Source organism: Cygnus olor, chromosome 12, assembly GCF_009769625.2.
Source record: "Cygnus olor isolate bCygOlo1 chromosome 12, bCygOlo1.pri.v2, whole genome shotgun sequence".
NCBI lineage: Eukaryota > Metazoa > Chordata > Aves > Anseriformes > Anatidae > Cygnus > Cygnus olor.
Window position 1 is genome coordinate 14,375,421 of NC_049180.1, and position 23,161 is coordinate 14,398,581.

Consider the following 23,161-nt stretch of genomic DNA (forward strand, 5'->3'; position numbering starts at 1 on the left):
ATGAACTCAATTTGCAATCAACTGAAATCCAATCTGACTTTCTTTAGTGTTCCCATCCTCTGCTGCTACTGCATGCTGTTATAATCTAAGGGAGTTCACTGACATTTGTTTTTAAAAAGGTGTTGGCAGTTTGCTCATTGTGGTCTGAAGTGTTACCTTTGATTTTTCTTTTGTTTCTAGGCCAGTATTCAGTCTGTGAACATCCACAGTGCCCAGCAGAGAGACTTGCATAGTTCTTTTAATCCTTCTTGATTGTAATAAGCAACACCCTGTCTCAGAACTGAACTGCTAGCTTGTCATATTGCAGAAAGTCTGGATAACAGAAACTTTCCAAAAAAAATGACTAAATTCTCTAATGTTGCCATAAAATTCTTGTTCAGCAAATTCCTGAGTGAAATTTTCTAACTTACTGTGAATAACCTAAATAGGATAAGAGCACTTTAAAGTTCTAGATCTGCACGTACCACTTTTCTAGACATTCATAATAACAATGTACTTTAGCTTGAATTTATTTTACGAAAAAGAAGGAGAACAAATTATTCTTTAGTGCAAGGGTATAATGTGTTTTAAATACATAGTCTGCAATGTGTGCAGAAATCAAGAACGCCATTTGTAAAGTTAAATTGAAGCACACTAAAAGCAAATAGTAATTTTATAGCTGCATGAATGATAGCAATTGAGTGACAGCAATTATCTGCTCCTGGCTTTATTTCTTTAGAAAACTACAATAAATTCATATGGGATAGAGGAGACCTGTTGAAATTAAAACTGCGTTGTTCAGCATAGGATAGTAAGAAGCTTCAGCATGGCTTGAACTAATGCCATGAGTTTGAGATATTTTGATCTAGACAAAATCTTCATGGCAGCATCATCCCTAGGACGTGATGTAGCAAAAGGCTTGTTAGGAGCTCGTTTTCTCCATATTCCTGTACAATTCAAATACTGTTTGTTCATCTGTTCATGCATATACCTGCTGAAAATATTTTTTTTTTTTTTTTTTGCAAAGAAGGATTATTTAATTATTAGAAAAGACTTCAGGCATGTCAGTTTTGTGCGACTGGAGTTTATTCAACTAAAATCATTCTGCTACTGTGAACAGGTTCCTCACCAGTCAGGTACATTGACTTCTTTTATTTCCTCATTATTCAGCTTTGCGCTGTGATTCAACTTTCTAGCTTTTGCTTTTTGCTGATTTATACACTTGGAATGTTAAAGAGAAATACACCCTTTACGTTGAAAATATAAGTCATAAAACCGCATTGTCGGAATAAATCCACCAGCTTTTTAGCTAACTAGTATTTTATGAAGGGTGCAATACTAATGATTGCATCTAATTTGCATATCACAAATCTCTGCTTTTAAGTTGGGAAATCTGTAGGGCTTTTGTCGCTACAAATAATGTAGCGCAGTACAGGGATTGCAATACAGTGGTTGCCGTAAGAGACCAGATGACTACTTGCTCAAACTACTCCTGGTTTTTGTTTTTTTTTTTTCAACTGTTTTAAAGGAAAATGTATTAAATTAGCTATTCTCCACACTGCATCAAGGAACATATTTCATAATAGCTTAATTCATATTTAGACCCTGAACTTAAACAGTGATTTTTTTAAAATACTTAAACTGATTTGTACTTGCTGGTTGATCAGCACTTTAGGAAACGTAGCTACTTCCTTTTCTATCCTAAATGGAAACCGTTGACTTCTTCAAGAAATCTCACCGTATAATTGTATACTTTGATTGCTAACAGAAGGCTGAAAATCTGGGCTTGAAATGGTAAAGTACAAAGCACGCAATTTCGGTAATATTTGAAAGTCTGTTTTTCAATTGGTCATGCTTGATTTCATGTTCTTTGTTCTTAGCTATTTAAAGTTTGCACATAGGATTGCGCTATAGGATACTGTAGCGACCTTAGAACAGTTAACAGTAGTTATCCTCTAAATCTAGACTGCTGTCCTTATAGTAGAGGAGTGTGTCATTAACCCAGGGCTATGGTTTTATCTCTGAAACTTTCTGCATCCTTAGATTTCCTGCTTCATGGTACTGTCACAGTGCTATACATTTAATGTGATCACTAACTAGAATAACACAAGTAAAATGAAGACGTCCCAAACTGACTGACTGCTGTCAGCTTATGGAGCCATATGTATGGCTCCTTATGGATGCTGACTAAGATTAGAGGTAGATCTCCCTAATAGCTATTATTTATTCTTGATTTCTTGTAAGCAATCCTAGGGCATAAAGCTACAATTGAAACATAATTTATATATAAAATATGCTAAAAGCACTGTAACACTGTAATGACACAACAGCGAACGTTGCTCTTCCATTAATAACCTTTTAAGCATCAGATACTCATGAAGAACCTGACCAGTCCTCAAAAATTCCATTTTGCCTTTTATGTTACAGGGGGGAAATAGCATACACTAATCTGTCTGAACAAAGGTGTAATTATGTTGGAAATGGGTAGTACAAACCAAGCATCTTTCTTTAAAAATAGTGGAACTCAAGTGATTATTACACTGGTTATAGCCACAGAAGTATGACAGGAGTAAGGTTGTCTTTAGATGACATTATCCCAGCTACTACTTTGTCATTGCAAAGTCTTGGTATACTTTAATAAGGGATCATTTTGTTTTAAATACATAGGAAACTCTTCTTCCAAAACAACATAAATCAGCATGTGTGTATTGGAGGGGAAAAGCCTGTATTTTCTGTTTGCCACAAAGTTGTTTGCAATGCAAAACCACCTGTAATTTCAACATCAAATACAAGCCTGATTATTGTGTTTGAGGGTAAGTTATTCTTGACTGTCTGACCTCCTTGAGTGATACAATTTTAACCACATTATCTTTGTGGAGTTTACATCTTTGTAAGATGCTGCTGCTACCAAAATAGCTATGGTTAGCATGTTGGTTGCCTAACTGTACTTTGAACACCATGGGCTTTTTTTTTTTGCCTATGTTAGTGGAGAAAACTGTTATACAGCTAGAGCCTTGGCTGCATAACTACCCAGAGAGAAGAAAAAACAAGCTAAGAAAATCAATAGAGCTGTAATTGTTTAACCACAGTTATTTTTGCATAGTAAATGGAGGTGTTAAAGTACAGTTAAAAACCAGGCTGGAAAAGAGTAAAATGTTGAATTGAAATGTTGATCAGTGAGATTTATTATAACAAGATGATCAGGTTTTACCAGTCTAGAAGATTAAGAAGTGGAGTAGACTTCTGAAGAAAAATGACTGATATGGCATTAACACAGATAAATTCAGAGTTAGTTCAGAGTTAAGATTAAATATAAAGAAATGAAAGCATATAAAGGCATTGGAAGGCAGTCATGGCAACAATAGAACTTCTGTCTTGCAATTACAATGTTACTTAAAACATTTTAGGCTTTGATCTCAGTTTATATGGAATTGAGCTCTCAAAACTTATTTTTCTTCTCCAGAAAAAAGTTACATTTTGTTGTATGTCCTGACTGTCATTTCCTTGCCTTTATATGAAGGCATCTGTAAGGATTGTTTTCTACTGACTGATCCCTACAGGATCTTGATCCTGTGCCCATTTTGAGAGTGTCTCTCTTTTATTCCTTGGGGTAGATTTTTAAAAGAAATACATGTAAATTCTTAGTCAGGATTATCCTGCATTTTATTGCAGGATTCATGCATCAGACACCAGTGTAGCTTAAAAATACTCTACCTGCTAGATTCTTACTTTAATGATTCCAAGCTGTTACAGAGCATATGAAATGCAGGTCTAATTTAAAGGCTTTTGTGATGCAAGCATGTATCACAAATACAATACGTCGGTGAATCATAGATATTTATTTAGAGATCTAAAAATACACTTAGTGGTTGCCTTGTGAATAAAATATACTGGTTGCCTAGAAAGCTCCAAATCTTGAGCAGTAAAGCTTTCACGGTAGGAACCATTGTGATTTGAAAATGTTACTGTTAAAAGTTATGCTTGCGGGGCACAGCCACAACGTCTGGAGTACAACTGCACAAATAAATTTGCATTTTTAGGTGAAATCTCAGCTCTTTCATGGAGAAAGAAAGTTAGAAGAGACCAGTTAGTTAAGGAGTTTGCATCAGTTGATAATTTGGTAGGAGAAACCACTGTGTGTGTCTCATGATACATCTGATGGATTTAATGGATACATCTGATCATAACATTTCTTTATGCCGATAGATGTTTGAATACTTAAATTGTATCCTGCACTGCAGATTCAATAGTATAGTATACAGAAATATGAACCGCATGAAGGACAAAGTACAGTAAGATATCAAAGTGTTTGAGTAGATCTTAGTGGGTTTGTAGTCCATGATTTCTGAACTTTGAAAGGATATTGATCTCTCGTTGGACTGATGTTGAGGTTCTACATAATGCTAATTCAGTTGAACCCTTATCTCTCTTCCTTACCTACATTGTTCGGCATGGTAGTCTTGCCTGGAGCATAAGACAGGCTTGAGAATGGTTAAGGACTTCTCATGAAGTAAAAATAGTTATTAAGATATCCTTAAACCAGAGTTCATTATTATATTTTTTTTGCTATATTCATGAAATCCAGCTGTTCTGCCAAGGACTGTGGGAGAAGCTTCTGAATGAAGGCTGTGTGATAGGATGAAGGCTTATCTTTGTGTAAATTCTTCCTTTGATAACTGGCTATCTCACACAAAAAAATATATAGGAATTCTACCAGCAGTTTTATTTTAAGGAAAAAGTTCTTGCAGAATCAAAAAATTAAGACCAAGCCATATGAGGTATGAGGGAAGTAGCTCCACTGTAGTAAAATCTCTCTTAAATAATAAATAACTGTAGAAAGAATTCTATTGCTGTAAGTGAGGAAAACAATATGTTTATTACAGGTTCATTAAATACAGATAGTTTCTGATGTGTTTTCTGTTCAATAAAGTGAAAAACTTACTTAGTGTGCCAAAATTAATGTGCTTATAATTTGTATAATATTTTACTTGGTTTGCACGCCTTTATTGATAGTAAGTGTGTGAAAACTTATATTACATGAATTGATTGCAGCATCAGTTGAAAATAATGCATGCTTAGCTTCTGAGCTTTGTGGTTCATTTGGTCTGTAAGCAACCTTACAGTATTTATGAAAAAAAAAAGTATGGAGAACTACAGCTTAACATTATGGTCTTATTTTTAGTATGAAAAAAGCACTGTATAGCTATCAGTTCTGAGTTCCCAACTTCATAATTACATTCAGTGTTATAAACTGAGTTAAAATAATGTTTTATACAGGGATACATCAGCAGTGAAACTGAAGCACAGTGGTATTATTTTGGGAGAAGTTGTGAAGGCAAAGCATAACTTTGTACGTATGACTCTCCTGTGGATATCGACCTATATTTTAGTATCAGCTTATGTAGTAGATGTTTAATACATGATAAAACCTGGTAGAATTCATTCAGTAGTAAGCTGAAGAGAAACGTGTGAATATTGTATGAAATTTATTCTTCAAGGGCCTTTTTCAGAAGTTGACCTAGCGTATTTAATATGGTTGTATTGCCTTTGTGCCCTTCAGCCACAGGTGAAAAACACAATTGAAGCATACCCTATAAAAAATAAGAGAAGGAGCAGATATGGAAGTTTTACTCTGTTGGTATAAGGACCTTTTTAAATGGCAAGTCTGGTCTAGTACATTTGTTTATACTTTGTTACACATTTTGTGGTGTGATACGCCATCTAGTGTTAAATCCCACAAAAGCAGAAAACACTGCAAAATTATTACACTAGCTTTCTCAACAGTACACTTGGATAGTTAGTACTGACTTTCTGAAATACTAGGTGCTCAGGACATTCTGTGTATTTACAGTGGAGCGGAGAGACAATATTTATTTCTGTTTCTACTGACTGTTTCCTTCAATATTTTCCATCTAGTACTCTGTTCAGTAACTCTCGTTGTCTGTGGATACCTGTCTGTTTACAAACAGTCTTCCCATGTACAACAGTGCAGTTCAATGTCTATGCCTCAGGTAATGTTGATACCTGCACTGTCCTTTGTAAGAGTGCAAGCTTTATGTTATATTTACAGAAGTTAAACTGTAGAGAGAAACAGTTTTCTAATTGATTCTAAATGCACCTAGTAGAGTAGGGAAGAAATTAAATAACCCCAGAGATTTTCTAGGGAGTGATCATAGAAAACGTTATGTAATGCAGAGGAATACCCTTGTAATAAGCTGAATATGACAACACTGACTTACTCTGACTCTGTCATACAGAGGTGAGACTTGTTTAGAAAGTGTGTTCTGAGGGAAAAGAGGAAAGAAAAAAAAAAAAAGCTCCTGTATTTGTTTTTTTCAAAAATTTGAAAAACTAAGGCTAATAGTGCCATAGTGAGCAATTTTCTTTCCTTTCCTTGTTGAACATAATTTTCTTGAATGTCCAAAATATTATTCCAATGTTTGGAAATTAACTGTTCATACTCAAGAGCAAATTGAGCAGATGAATTGATTTTCTCTGATGAAGGTAATAGAAAGTGGGTGGCATGGTTCTATCCCCCAGTTGAGATTTAAGCAAAAGCAAAATTCATTCAAATACGATATTTCAGAAGTCCTATTCCAGTAAAGGTTTTAAAAACATTTTATTTGCTGAATCAGAGTCATAAAGTATCTTTCCCATTATTGCATGCTATGCCATGTATCCTCAAAAGTGTTCAGTAAATGAGTACCGTACAGATTTTTGTCACCTACCCACATCATGAATTTATATTTTATAAAATAATAATTTGATAAGCATCCATTTCAAATTACATAGAATTTTCAGTTGTAACTAACAATGGCAACAGGTTCAGGAGATTACAGGTTGACATATTCAAAACAGATGGACTGAAATATACCCCCATGTTCTGCAGTAGTTTTGAAATTCTGAATAAACCTGGAAACACTCCCCAGTTACCTCCATCATAAAATCTTGTTTCCTTGAAAGGAAAAGAGAATCTTCTTTCTAAAACCCACCATTTTTATTCTAAGGGCAGCTCCAGTGTGCAAGTAATGTTAAGCTAGACCCATTAGGTTGAAAACTCCTTTTAATTCATATGAGCTTCTGAAACAACTCTTAAGATACATAAATTAAAAAGCTTTCAAAAATTAAAAAAAAAAGTCTTGCTGCTTAGCAAATCTATACTTCAAAAAAAAAAAGGCACTTTTCAAAGAATCTGAATTCACAGCAGAAAAGGACATTCCCTATTTTCATAGGTAGACAGGTATGTCAGGCTGTTAGCATCCTGGAACATACTTAAAAGCTGTTTGGTGCTTGAGTCCTTTAAATTGATTTTTCGATAATACCTGTTATTTTTTCCCCTCCTCACATGATAAATGACACGAGGATATGACATTTTATTTATCAAAACAAGCAGGAAGATATGAGGAAACTCCCTATGTCCAAGTTCTTTGCCTTTCTGATATTTTTTTTCCTGTGTTGCATCAGTTTTTCTAAATTAACCTATTTTTTTTAACAGTTCCAGGAGAAGCAGTGTAGAAGCAGCTTGGTTTGTGGTCTGGCACCGATCTCAACGTGAAATGGGAACTATTTAAAGTACTTGTCAGACAAATATAACTTTCTCTTGAGTATAGTTGAAGAAAGGAAATGACTTTTATACTGAGAAATCTTACTATGATGGCAAACTTCAGCATCACTATATTTATGAGTTAGCAGCAGTTGAAGTACTACAGTATAAATGAAAAAAGATTAAATGGTATCTTACAAAAATGCAGTTCATTTCTCTATTTTATTTGAAAATGAATGTCACTTAAAATGCAGTAGAGAAGTGCAGATCTTGCTTTTTCTGTTAATTGAACGTGTTAAGCGTAAACAGTGTAACTCTGGTTACATGATAAATTTTGTAAAAAAAAAAAAAAATTGTCTTCTGGATTTCTGTAAACTCTGCTGGAGTTTGTGGAAAAAGCTATACCCCTTAGCCCATTAGTAGACTTTTGACCACAGCTGAATGTGGATATGTGGATATCAGTTGTGACTGATCCAGTTTAGATCCTTCGTAATTATAGGCTGAAGGTAGTGCTGACAAGCCTTGTTGGGAGGCATCAACTTTACCTCCTTATAATAAAAGGAATTTGACACTTCCTCACAGTGGAAGGCTGTTTCACTTGTAAAGCACTCCAGTCCAGGTAGTGGATCACTGCGTTATTGTCCGTAAGTCATAGAAAAGTGGATTTTGCAAATTGCAGGGACAATTTTCCAGAAGCTGCTATTTGCTTCATAGTACAAAGCCAAAAAGTGAATCATAAATGCTGGTGGCTATCAGTCTACCGATACTCTTATGTGCCTGTTCAGTGAATATTCCTATAGACATGCCATTATACTCAGAGTTATTAAATAATTATTGTGTATGCATTTGAATTTAGTAATCTCAGTGTAATTTTGATTCACTGAGTCTTAAAAATGACCTTACAAAATTAGTTTTTATGAGATTTATAATTGGAATAATAGTAGAAGTGTGAAAGAGCAAATCGTCCTGTTCTGCCTGTACATCATTAGGAAATCTGTCTGTAGAATTCTAATTTCACAATATTTTTTGGTAATGGCGGTGTAAGCATAGTGTGGAGCAGACGGAGCTCAGCTTGATTGTTCAGATCCCAGATGGAACTTGAGCTGCTGGCAATTTACAAATTCTATATTTGACTTAGAAATTCCTGCAAATGTTGATGCAGAGAAATAATCATGGAACAAGAAGTAATCAGAAAACTGGAAAAGTAAAACTGAGCTGAATATATTACCTTCCAGTTCAGCTGAAGTTTTCTTGACACTGTCAGTGTCTGACTAATGGTTTGGTGTGTCCAATAGAGCACAGTAAGGCTTCTAGACCTGAGGACAGAATGCTATTCCTGCAAGTTAGTAGTTTATAGACTTCTTCAATGCATATTGAGTCTTCAGAAGGGAAAAAAAAAAAAAAAGGCATGAAATCTCTTATGTCAAGACCTACAAAAGTCTATAGTAAAATGTTAATGGACATATAAAAAGAAGGAGTTGAGCAAGCAAATTTCTCTAACACTGCTGCACTGGTGCTGTATTTTAGCTATTAATATGTTGTGTGTCTGTGTACCTTTCTGTTTAAAAGCCTATGGGGATGTAAGCTTTTGAAACACTATACTAGGATGTAAAGGTTAAGTCATATCAGTTTATGTAAAATATACCTGCTACCATATACAGTGGGGAAAAAAACTGTGGAAAGGATCTGTTGAGGATTTCTGAAAGAACAAATGAAAACGTACCTCATTTTACTATAGTTCATTTAGCATATAGGACAAGAAGCAGTGGTGGTATCTATTTGGAAAAAAATATAGTGTTGAATATAGCTTTGTAATATGCTGCTAAGAAGGCTGAAGCCATGTTTAAAGCCTTCAATAAATGCATGTTTTAAGGGTTTGGGATGATGTCCAGGGCAGATTTTCACTTTTTTTTTTTTTTTTTTACTTGACACACAAATTGAGCTGACAGAACTAGTTGACAATAGATATAAATGTATCCCAAACCAATCTTGCATTAGGTTATCTTCTTCAAATACACAGTCTCACTTTGTCTGTAGATGCCCTTTTGAAGGGAGAAGTACATGAGGAGATGGGAGGAAGAGATCCACATTCAGTTTTGTTGAATGAAAATACTGCTCCAGTGTTATTGCTGTGGCTCAGCATGTATGTAGGTCGCCCCGTTGGAGGAGCCATGTGTAGTGCTGTGTGTTTTGTCAGGGGACAACACTAGGAGGAAAGGTAGGTTGCATGATGCACAAAGGGGACTTGATCCTGAAAAAATCTTACACAGAGAGAGAAAGAGAAGGAAAGAAAAGGAGGTATTCAGTGGATGGAAAGAATTTATGAGCATTATAAGTACATATATGGGAAAACAAAGCAAAAAGGGAGGGCTTGGTGATAAGACAGGAGACTACAGATGAAATGTAAATATAAAGATGAGGGAGAAGAGGAGGAGTTCGTACACACCTGGAAGGCTGTACTGGAACAAGTAGTGCTTTACAGAAGCCTTCAAGTGTAATGCAAAATGATCAGTGGAATCTCATTGTAGGTCAGGTAGCCTTAAGCATTGACGTGTTTGCCATCCACCCTGGCACAACATACAGAAAGGATCCAGAAATGTGCTGCTTGTCATGTGTCATCACTTAGTGATCTACTCCCGTTGGGAACCTGTTCCCATGGCAACATTGCTATCCTATTATAGGCTAGGTACAGAAGTATAGCAAGTTACATTTACATTTGTGTGTGTGTACATACTTTCATAGTCTGAATAAACACTCACACATGTTATGTGGTTATTTGGATTGCATACTCTAAGTAGCTTTTGGAGCCCAGGACACTTGGTTGGCATCTTTTCTCACCCCAAAATAAGTGTGTTCTATAGTTTAATGAAGAAATGCACTGAAGTAATACCACAGACCTTAGTGTTGGAAGATCTAAAACTATAAATTAATTTTATAATAAGCTATATATTTTGGAATATCTTTGAAACATATTTTTGAAAAGAAGTAGTATTCTGTAGAAGTAGATTATGTACTGAAAACCTGAAATTCTGCCAGTTTTAAAGATTTACATATAACTTGTGTAGGTATAAGCTACATCTGAGAGTCAATGTTGCGACACATTGTTCTACACATTGGATTGCTTTAATGGAGGACTAAGCTGTTCTGTGATCATGCCTTGTAAACATTATAATTGTGTTTACTTCTGAATAATCTAATCATGGTTCTCTCTATGGTAGGTATAGAGACCGTTGTCATTGTACCTAGTTGAGAGAGTTAAATTGGGTATTTTAAAAGGTAATTACAGTGACTAGATTTAGGAAGCAGAATTCTAATGAGAGGGTCTGGTGTTACTGCAAATACAAAGTGTGTTTAACAATTCCTGGCCCAAATACTAGGGTGCAAAATCAGCAAATAAGAAGTAATAAAATAATATACACAGTATGCTTAAAGTGTGTGTGTGTGGGGGGGAGAATTATACCAGCTCTCTTTCCTTCATGTATTCATGGGAAATGTTGTATGCTGCAGCCATCTCATACTTGAATTCACTTGAATACAGTGCAGCTGTAGTTCCACATCTTTTTCCAGCTCTTTCAAAAAGCTGAGTGTTTTCCTGCAAGTGTAGCAGCTGCCCAGAAACAGCTTGTTTCTGCTAATTCTCAGTTTTACTATGCAAAACAGACAGTTGTTTTTCAGCAGCTGCAGGGGAAAAAAAAAAAGGAAAAAAAAAGTGTGTTATTTTCTCCCAGGTGAATTTGTGGAGTAATCAACTAATCTTTAACGTGGCTTTTCAATTTCTTGCCTTGTATGTGATCTTAAATAACAGTTTTGGATGTTTTTAAATGTTCTATACTCCTTACAGTACTTTGAAACGTACATGGTATTACATTTGTAGAAAGATAGGGTAAAATTACAAAATCACAGTATATATGAGTTTGTTAGGGCTTTCTGCATCTAATCAGTGCTGACTTATGATTGATAGCAGTCATGCTAATACATATTTAGCAGATTAAGTGGCTTCGTGACCTGCTGTTACTCTTTTCCCTCCCGCTGTCATCAGTATCATTTAAGAAACTACACTCTCACAAAGAAAACTAGCAAGAATAGGAATCAATTGTTCTTTGCTTCAGGCTTCAGATGATGTGGTAACATTCTTTCGATATGTACCAGGCAAGGGTGATAAATTGTTTTCATGTATCTACTGAAGAGAAGACAGACTTCTGTGTACTTTTGTAGCAGTTAGTTATGGGTTGGGTATAAGGCTGCTTCTTTCTTTGTAACTGAGCCTTAGGCTCTTGAAAGAACTGGAATACCTATTGATAGAGACCTTTAAAAAAATCATATAAGTAACTGCTGCAGATGCTTTAGGTGTATGTGATCTAGCTTCGTTGCTGGGGGATGCAGTAGATGCATATTTCCTTTCATTTTCTTAGCCCTGATTTTCTGTTGTTCTGACATATTTTCCAAAATGCAGCTTTAGGCTGATTCTAACCACCACTTTTTAATGCCAGCCACACTAGCTGTAGTACTTAATAATGCTGGTGCAATATTATTCTGTATCTGGGTGCTTTTCTTGAAGTAGTGAGTTGATAATTTTTTCATGAATTTCTATTTTTGAGGAAAAAAAATTACATGATTCAAGAGCATTATGTGGTGGTGGTTGTGTTCTTGTTTTTTTGATTTTTTTTTTTTAACTGTACATATGTTCATTTTTTAGCCATTGACCACGAAAAAGAAAACATGAGGTGGAGTGTATCAGAGTTATGAATAAAGGAAGAAGTGGTGATTGGTGTGTTGCAAAACATTTTCAAGGTAACTTGACGTTTCAAGGTAACTTAACATTTCTAAAAAAGCATGTTGACTATGGTATGAGATTCCTTTTATAAAAACTCATTTCCAAGTTGAAGAATACAGTGAACATACTTTTAGATTCATAAATCCAACAGATTTTAATTTATTCATGGTTACAAACCTAATTGTGATTGGGTTACAAATTGAAATGTATGAGGAACTACTGTTCTAAATAACAGCTTAGATTTAAAAAAAAAAAAAGTCAATTGTGATTAAAGAGCATGGTTAGTTTGAATTCTTCTCCTGTCTAATGCCTCACTTAAAAAAAAAAAAAAAAAAAGATATGGCTGGCAGGTTTTATTGAAAAGAATCCAGAAAACATTGGATGCGGGAAATTACAGTCATCTCACTAGAATCTTTTTGCTTTCATATTGCCCCAAGCAACCAATACTCATCAGACTCTGCAAACTACCTGATATGAATAAACATTGTAAAATATTTTAAGTCATTCGAAATCCGAGCATATCATGAGCCTTTATTTCAATAAGTAACATTAAAAGTGAGTTGTGCCACTTTATATAAAGTGAAAAGAGCCTACTATAACTTACTAAGTTACCTGTTGTTTGCCATTCTCTGTGGGATATGTGTCAGTGTATAAGTGTCTCTTAAGAAATGTGTATTGCTAGTGACTTAACCTGATGCATAGATAAGTCTTCCAGCAAAAATGCTACAGGGAGGCTTTTTTGAGCCCACCAAAGAGGTTTGATCATAGTAATAGGTATTTAACTGTATTTGCAAGAAGGATCTTTTTTTAAGAATGCTTTATTTCAAACAAACAACAGTGACTATTCATGTTTGAAGATAGGCAATAAATCAGCATAATTTTTTTAATCTTAATGCCATTGTAAACTAAATGCTGTATAGGATGAATTTAAAGAACTCTAACTGCATGAAGCTTTTATTCCATAAATTGTTAGAAATGACCCGGTCCTTTGAGTAATCTGCTCTACCAACAGAGATTATGCTACAAAATAAACAAGTATATATAAGTTGATTCTAGCAATTTTTGAAGATACTGTTGTGTGTCTGAGCCATAGTTCTCTCTCTGTTTGTCCTGCAGTAAAGGAACGATCCAACTTTGGTAGGAAAAAGAAAGCAAAATCTAAAATTATGAATAATGCAGTATTGAGTATAACTTACACTTAGACTTTCTAGAGCCATTAACATTTCAATCTGCGTACATTTTTGAGTGTAGCAACATGTGACTGTATAAAAATATGCAAAGGTTCCAAACCACAGCATCCTGCAGTGGAAAACCAGGCTTAGGAGCATGTGATGAATTCCTGGATCCAGGTAGTGTGCCACATTAACTGAGATTTTTGTATTGCCATTTTTTTTCTTTTAATCAAATAATAAGGAAAATGTAAATGATAGTAAATGTAGTAATAATAATGTATTAATAACTTAAAGCTGCAAAGCAATATTTCTCATGCCAATTTTTATGTAAACTTGCTCAGATCACTTAGCTCTGCACCCCTCCCTCACTTAAGCCATCTGTATATTATCATAATGCTACTTCAGTGTCTTAAGACTGTGACTGTAGGTCAAAATTAAACAAACTTTTGTTCTTGCTGAAATAAAGGGGGGTGGATAAGGGGGTCTCTGTTGACCCCAGTGGAAACAGAATGATATCCAGTGTTTCTGTACTGTTGTATAAACACTAAATAGGTGTCCATATGTGATTACTTCACTTACAACTTCCTGTATGAAAAACTTGTAGCCATGATCATGCTCTTCTGTGTCTAGCTGCATTAAATGCCTCAGAACATTGCTTTAGTAAAGAGCAAGATGCACAAATCCAGGTCAGAGAGCTTACCTTGAGCTGGATACTTTTTAGAAAGTTAATGTTATTACACAATACAAGAAAATAGATGAAAATCCTGTTGAATTCTGGAGATCTGTATTAAAGGGTTAGCACATTGTTTCTGCATGGGAGGTGTCTGCATGAAATCAGCTCTGATCTGACAAGCACATGTTGCTATAGTAATGGAGTCTATTGAATGTTAACGCACTGCTTCAGCTATGTGACAAGTATAAAGTCTAAGATCTGTGATATGCATTTTCATTTGTCAAAGCATGTATCTGCTATACTTTCCCGTAAATATTTGATGGTGAAGAACCAGTTTTTTTACTTCTATACTTTCAGGAGTTGCAAGCTCTCTTTAGCAAGCTTCAAACTTGCCTACAATGTGTTTAAGAATAAAAAAAGAAAATCACTGTATCTTACAGGATGCTGTATTGATGTTTCTACTAAACACAGGAAGCTTAAATACTCTTATGAATGGTTTTAATAGAATCCTTTGCATAACTGATGTTAAGAGGCATCAAAGTTGGCTTCACAGTAATGATTTCTGGTGTTCAAAAAAAAATATGTAACCTGTTTGTGTTAACTATCTGTGGTTTTAACTTCCAGGAGAATGAAAGCTGGTTCAAGGTATCTTATTCGCCTTTCACTTTTTGCATGTCTTGATAAGTAATTCACTGCTGAATCAGAAAATACAATGAATATTCATAGCAAAAAACAAGAAAATTACCTTCGTGTAAAGGAAACACATACTTTAGGTTTTTCCACTTTGCTTGTCTGGTATTGCTGCACACGTCTAGAAAGGCAGGAAGTTTTGGACACTAGTCTTCATCAATATAATTTCCCTGAAACCTGATCCCTGTACAATAAACATCCACAAATAAAACATCTGCTCCTATAACTGCTATGCATGCCCCAGTGAGAGGATGTGCCTCAAAAGGCCCAAGAACATCTAGGCAGGTTTTCAGTTCTTATCAGAGTTATATTTGTACACCAGCATTTATTTAAGTTTAACCTCACTGTGTGTCATAGATCTTTGACAGCTGGGTTAAAGATCAGTTTTTCATTTGTGTTCTCAGGAATTGCTTTGTAAACCATCAAGTGCAAAGGCCACAGTGACATTAGTTACCATGAGCTTACTGTCAGAGCTAATCTAGGACAACTAAAGAAGTAAACAGGAGGGCTTTTTGGCCCAAAGAGGACACTAATTAAAAAGGACCGTGCTTAGATGTATGGAATTTAGTGGTAATTTCTACAGGTTTTACACTGGCATAACATGAAGTATATGATATGGAGTAATTCTATTATCTAACAAAAATGATTTTTTTTTTTAACCTGGGTTTACACCTAATATACCCACTGGTTTCAGAAGGCATTCCATTCCCCAACCTGCACCCCAGATATAACTACTGCACGAGTACTTTACAAACTGATGATTTTCTAGTTTTCCTTTAGAGCATTTTTTAAATATTTTTACTGCAAAAATAATGTGTTCCTAAATCTCAAAGGGCTTTACCACAATAATGCCTAATACTGTTATGATGTCTCTCAGTGATAGAAGTTTACTTTCATACTAAAAAATTAATTGAATAATTTTATAAGATATGCATTAAAATATTTACATTTTCTGCTTTCAATGTTTAGACTACTGCTGAACTGGAAGTGGCTTTGTAAATGAAAGAAAACTTCCATCCTTGCTATTTAAAATTTTCATAAATATTTTTGTTTGCAGTGTTTTTAAATGGATATTCCAAAAAATATTTGCATAATAAACAATTAATTACATGGTATGCAGAACTGACATCTTTCAAATGCAAAACCTTTTCGTAGGAATCTATCTTAAGTAACTAAATTAATTTCTTCACTTAAGTGGTATTTGTGTGATAATATTACTACTTAAGAATACAAGCTTTCTGAAGACAAGCCTCGCCTGTGTCTGATTGAAGTTTATTTTGTGTGATGTTTTGAATTTGGATGTGAGTACCAGGTGGTATTGTTTAGTCAATCTCAGATGCTTTATTAGTCATTTTTGTCTTTTGGGGTTTCATGGTGGGGAGCAATTGTTAATTTTTCCAGTACGTAAATTATTTTTATCTAAAGATGAAGGGAAGAATCTGATCATCAGTCAGCCTTAGGAGCTCTATGTTAACTTCTAGAGTAAATAAGAATATTAAGAATTTTATAACTCTGCATTCTGTTCTGCAGCAAAAACAGTGAGCTTGTTTGCTTCATGAGCATGTTTTGCTATAATAGAAAAAATATGTAATTGGCAGCTTTCCTATTTTAGTTTCCAACTGCAGAAGATAATAGTAGCACTTAAATATGGAAAATGATTTGTAAAGCAAACTAGCAAAATACATTCTTGTCTGCATACTCAGCCTGAGTCAATGCTTTAGCTATTCCAGATCATCTGGTAACTGGCAGTTAGATGAAGAAAAAAATGTCAGTCTCAGAAGGAATATCTTAGTTTCCATGGAGCTGCTCTATTCTTCATGGATGTGTTGTAGGTTAGAACTGTACTATAGTTAGCAAAAGCATCACCGAAATAAATGGGGAGGGGAAAGGCTGTATGAAAAGATTTTAGCGAAGAAAAATTAAACAATAAAGAATACTTAGCATTTAGCTCTTCACAGGTAAATACAGGTAGATAAGAGTCAAGTTATCCTCACGTCAGCCTTGCCAGGTAGGTAAATGTTTCTCTATTCTTCCCCTTTTTGGGTTTTATCTGTGGAAAGACAAAGACATTGCATGTTATTAGCAACATGGAAATAAAACACTGGAAATCAGGTGTAGGGTAAGAAAGTTTCTATCAGTTCATGGGCTCATACACTGGTTCCAGCAGCTCTGAATGAAGGAACAGGGATGGGAAGACCCCTGTCTTGTCTCCTCCTTGCATGTCAGCAACTTGGTCAGCAGTTTTCCAAGTAAAGACAACCCCTTTCCCCCAGAATCCCAACTAATCAAAAATATTCTTGAGCTGAGCAGCAACACAAATGAAAGACAGTTTGATTTAAATAATAATTTTTCCTCTAGCAGGGATGAACTATTTTTGTGGTGGAATATGAAAAGCTGCGATAGTCTCATTAGCTTTACAGACTGTAAGAAGCTGATTCTCAGTGGTCTTTGATAAAAGGCAGTTGCATCTGACTGGATGTTCAAATCAGTTGACTGCTTCAGCCAGCATCCATGCACCCAAACGTATTTGTAGTAATTGAGTCGCCCCTGTACATCTAATTATACACTATCATCAAGGGCTCATTAAGAGGATAAGTACTGGTTTGGGAAACATCTATAACCAAACAGTGCCATTCTGGAACTGCAATTTAAAGACACAAGCTAATTTTAAAACATTATCTAATAAGTCTCTGAGATAAATGTAATTTTCTAAGGCAGAATTTTGCAGATTACTAGAAACAGACAATTCAGTAACAAATTGTAAGATATGTTTTCTTCTATATTTGGGCTATTATTTCAATGCAAGTCTCACACAGTGAGTAGAATTGGCAGTAAAGCTAATGAGAAGACTTTTAAAGAGGTTTGAATTTTGTGTAAAATATGCATAAAAATGCATAAACACCGAAGTTTGGAGTCAATTGTGACTGCTTAAAATTACAGTCACCAGTCAGGGTATGAATATAGTCTGTCCAAAGAGCTAGCCCTGGTGCTTTGTTGCTCTACGATCATGCAGCCACATAGCTGTTTTCCTCTTTTATAGCTGCCCTGCGTTAAAAAACACATCCTACTTTTTTAATAGGATGGGCTTTTAGCCAATGAATAATTCACTTGCAAACTCTCAGGCAGTTCTAACACCTGTATGAACGAGGAAAAGTTGTGCCTCTTGCCTTATCCACTGAAAGCTTATATTACAGTATGTATTATAATGTAATCTATAGATCATGTGTAAATTGATATGAATAGCAATTAGCAAAAATAATGCTGCTTGTATGAAGCGATCTTTTTTGTACATTAGTGAAAATGATAGGTCGCTGCTGCATTTCTAGGAGATAGAGGTGTGATTTAAAAGCTCTGCATGGCATGTCTGCCTTTATGCATAGGTAAATCTCCCTGATAAAATCTAAGTCATTGTTACCGCCTCAAGACTCAATTCCTATGATGCTCTTTTCTACTCTCTTTATCAGAACCAAAGCTTTTCCAATTATAGTTATAAAACTTGCTTGCTATAAAACAGCTTGCTTTAAAATACAAAAGCCATACCCAATTTTTCCACCTTTAATTACATTTTCTGTGCTGGCCCCTACCTTCTCATTTTTGCTTTTCTTTCAGATATATAAGACCTTCATGCTCTTGATTATCTCTCCTGTTGTGTGATCTGTAGCACAACAGTACATGTTGGTGTACCATAAAGTACAGATGTCTTCCAATTCAGCTGTAGCAGAATAGTACATTTCTGTGAATCCTGGATCCCAACTGACAACTGCAGGCTTCGAGTTGCCTTGTTTTGGGAGTTGGTTCATCATTTTTCAGCACAATTTTGTTTGTTAAATTTAAAGTGAAGAGGAAGTGGGAGTAAAGACAGGCTTACATCAAGAATGTAGCACTTTTATTCAGCCTTGAAATAACCCTGTGAAGTATGAATGCTTGGGAGGTAAAAAATGGAACAAGTAATTGAATACATAAATAAAGAGCAAGGAGAATTTTCAACTGATTCAGTACCTTCCTCTATTCTGAAGTTTGCCCACCCACCCCTATATACCACCTCCTGTGGTCCAGGACATTTTAATGCGATGTGGGAGGTTAGCATACAAATTCCTACTGACTGCATTTGTGCATAGCTTCCCACATACATTTTGAAATAGGGTCCCTTATTTAGAAAAGTTAATGAGTATTATAGATTTGTCCTGAACTGTAAATGCAGTGGGTTGACAATTACCTGTTACAGCTATTTAAAATTACTTGGCATTTCATAATTACGTTTTTAACTTTGTTACTGAGACAAGTTTCTGCACCGATTACAAGTAGTCAGTAACTTACAGAAAGGTGGTATTGTGCAGAGAGGACTGGAAAGATGGATGCTGTGCGTTGAAACAAGTACCTTGCAAAGGAGGCTGTCCAGTGAAGTTAAACATGTTCCTGTGCTGATTCACTGCCTGCATAGATTACACACAGCTCAGTAGAAAACAGTGATTTCTCTGCAAATGCTTGTTGAATAGCAAATAGCAATTTGGAATGGTTTTACAGCCCTGTAGCACAGCTACAAGTATCCAACTACTGATTTGTAAAGATTCTAATAGAGTATAATACTATGTCCATTAAAACACTTGTCATTTTGGTGACTTTTAAGAAGACAACAGGAACAGTGGTTTATGGTTGAGCTCTGTTCTCAAAAGTTAGGAGAAGCTCTTCTTGTGTCCAGAAAAAATAGTCTCAAAGATTAATTCTTTCAAAACACCATTACATAGTGAATTTAGTAAGCCATTGAGCTGGAAGAGTTTGATTTCCTGCACAGAGACTGGCAATAGCTTGGGCACTGCAGAGCTGTGGACAGCAACTGATTACACATTAGATCTTAAGGCAACTTTATTTAAAAAAAAGAGACAGTATTTTTGAAACTGCAAGCTCTGAAGGTAACCAAAATTCCAGAATGAAGTTTTAGCTTCATTTTGATTTATATCAAAGTATTTGACAACTCGAGGTTTCCCAAACAGCTGCAGTCCTTACTGTTCATCAATCCAACATCAGTCTCTGCTTGCCGGGGCTTTCTAGTTGAGAGTCCAAAGAGCTTTAAATTAGCACTTGCTAGGCAGATTTTGATATAGTTTAGTCAAATTCCAGTAACTGCAGTCCAGCTAGCTACTAGTTTTTTCCTTATCTCACCCAGAGTCAGAATTCTTCTTCTGCTTTGATGAAGTACATTTTAAAAGCAAATGCAAATACATTATACCCTGACAGACATCGTTCTACCAGCCCAGCCTCCCACTTCCTCCTCCTGCCTTTCTGACATGAAATAACATTTCATTTCTTTCTCTTCTGATTGCCTTACACCCTTCAGATCCAAGCTGAATTCTGTCTTTCCATATGCTTTTCTTTTGTATTTCTATCTTTCCCTGCTAAGAAAGAATAGGTTTCTTGAACTCCATTTGACATTATTGAAGCATTTGTTCTGTCTCCAAAAAGAAATTGTGCATAACATTTAATTGTGATCAATTTGCTTCTGTCTGTATGGAAGATTTTCTTGCAGTGTTTGGCTTTGGAAGGCTTATTTAAGCTTAAAGTGTTGAAATTTTATTAACCATTTAAGTGGGGGGAAAAAAAGCTAGGGCTCAATGACAGGAACCAGGCTGGAAAGGCTAGACTCGACGGCAGGGAAGAGAGTTTGGATGACTGGATTAGGGGAGTCAAAACTAGATTGAAGGATTTAAAAATCCTTCCAAGAAATCCTTAAAAATCCTTAAATTGAAGGATTTAAAAATGGAGGGTGTAGTTTTTTTAGCTTTGTCATTTATATTCCAGATGACATCATATTTTAGTTATATTTTTCTTCATTGTTTCTAGTCTGCAATAGAAGTACAAATGAAACACAAATACGTACTAGTAACATACAAAATGTGTGAACACCTGTTATGAAGAAGGTCTGAGAAAGCTGGGGGTGTTTAGCTTGGAGAAGTGAAGGCTCTGCAGATGTCTGATTGCAGCCTTTCAATTATTAAAGGCAGCCTATAAGAAAGCTGGGGAAAGATTTTTTTACTAGGACCCTTACCGATAGGGCAAGGGCTAATGGTTTTAAATTAAAAGAAGGTAGATGTAGATTAGATAAATATAAAGAAGAAATCCCTTACTATGAGTGTGGTGAGGCACTGGAACAGGTTACCCAAAGAGATTGTGGATGCCCCATCCCTGAAAGTGATTCAAAGCCAGGCTGGATGGGGCTTTGAGCAACCTGATCTAATGAAGATGTCCCTGCCTGTGGCAGGGTGGTTGGACTAGATGATCTTTAAGGTTCCTTCCAACCAAAACCAGTCTATGTTTCTGTGAAAATGTGAAGTGGCATATACTGCAATACCTACAAATAGATGAAAAATCAAAAATGCAGTATCTTTGACTAGGATTAGTTAGTTGAACAGGACAAAATTACTAACAAGGAATGTTATACAGAAAATGCATCTGTTCACAAACTACATTTTTCTCAAGTATTCTTTCTTGTAAAAGAAATGGTATGCCAGCTTTGTCTTTTAGCAGGTGATTTGTTCAGGTGATCAATGACAAGACAGTAACTTTGGAGTTAAAGGTACACAACTAGATTCTGCCTAAAGGATTTTGAACAGTAGTGTCCTGCATCTAGAGATGTTGCAAGAGCTCAAAACTTAAGCGGGTACAACAGAAGTGAGGATCTCACACATGTAGCAGATTAAGATGTCCTTTGCTTTATCATTTTGCCCTCGCTCAAACCTCTTTAGCATTTCACTACACAATTTCACCTTCCAAAGATCCTTACAAATACCTGAATTGTGTAAAGGGGGCGCCAATCCATGTCTTGGGACCTACAGGTACGTGTTTTTGTTTTGTGCATATTTAGTCCATGAAACTGTGTCCTGGTCATGTGGATAGGCAGGGACCCTTTATCATTGCCCCTTGCCAGCATTGTCTCTCAGATCTGTTTTTAGATTCTGCTGTCATCTTTAGTCTGCTGGGTCATGACGTCAATGAAAAAGCTACTAATACTTACTTAAATAAGAGACATAGGAGATACTAACAAAAAGTCTCTGAAGAATGAAGGCACATGCTCAGTTCGGTGAGAGTCATATTTCAGCTCTAAAGTATTTCTTGGCCTTCTGTTGGAATTCTAATTCTTCTAATTTCAATGGCACTCTTAAAATACTCCCTACTGTTTCTTCAGTGGGGCATGAGGAAATAGATCAGGCACATAAAATCTGTTATAAGTATGGCTGTGAATCTTGCTGGTTCTTCTGTTTCAATGTCTTTACAGCCATTGAGCAGCCTTTCTTCCTCTTCAGGTACTATCCACATACATTTGCACACAACACCTCAAAGCCAGCCTCAAATAGCAGTTAAAAAAACACTCGCAACAGCAGCAGTGTTGCCACCTTCATTTTGGTTTGGAGGTGTTTCAGTGTCTTAAGTTGTAGGCAGGATGTGGATCAAGAAAACAGCTAGTAAAAAAGCACCAATATGCCATAATGTTAAAAGGCTCTGATGCTAGATTTCTAAGATCACCAGAACTAAAACAAATGAGAATTTAATCTCCAATATTAATATAGGTTGAGGATGGGACTTACTAGCAGATACACCAAAGGTGTGGCTGAAATACAAAGCAGCATAGGAAAAATATCCATTGAGTTGGAATGAGTAGCTTTGATTCTTGTCCATCTGACCAAGACAGAACAGCCAAAGCTTAAGAATGGCACCTGCAGAAGACAGATCTGTTACCACTGAATTATGAAAATTGCACTCAAAGGCCAAAGAACCACGGATTCTGAAAGTTCTACCATTCTCTGGGCCAAGAAAGGTGGGAGGAAAAAAAACCAAAACTTCATTTTCGTTAGAAAGGAGCCTTACTAAGTTATAATAAACATTGTTACATCCACAATCAAATTAATAAACCTTCCAAAACATCATGTGGACACAGATTTGGATCTACATGTACATCCAGATGCTTTAAAAAACAAAAACAACCACTCACCTCAGTTTATTTGCCTCCTGCACTTTACAGCAGAAGAGCTGTTGTGACTCTCTTATCTAGGATGTAGGCTACCTGTTGAAACATATACACAATAAAAAGACTGGCTATTTTTTGGCTGCCATATCTCGACTCTATACAAGAAAAGAAAAGAGAAAAGAAAAATACCAAGTTACTCGCTAGAAGAAAAATGTCTTCCCATTTGGGCTAAGTTTAAGTATTTAATGAAACTTTCTACATTCCATCCTGTCTTTTTTATACAGCTACAAAGAATCTGCTAGCAAGTGAAGATATAATAGCAGTCTTCCTGGCTCAGCTTATTCAAACTGCTTAGACCTATACTAGAATG

General features: G+C 35.6%; 1 long non-coding RNA gene across 3 annotated transcripts in view; it reads left to right on the plus strand.

Annotated features, from left to right (window-relative positions):
* The window catches only part of LOC121076474, a 59,970-nt gene extending 41,170 nt beyond the window's left edge, over positions 1-18,800 (plus strand). The window contains exons 6-7 of one of the 3 annotated variants that reach the window (XR_005823531.1): positions 12,219-12,313; positions 18,441-18,800. This is a non-coding gene — a long non-coding RNA (uncharacterized LOC121076474). Of the gene's footprint in view, positions 1-180; positions 2,227-12,218; positions 12,314-13,412; positions 15,037-18,440 lie in introns of those variants that run through there. The other 2 variants (XR_005823532.1, XR_005823530.1) reach the window with 2 other exon arrangements.
* Positions 18,801-23,161: the final 4,361 nt, after the last annotated feature.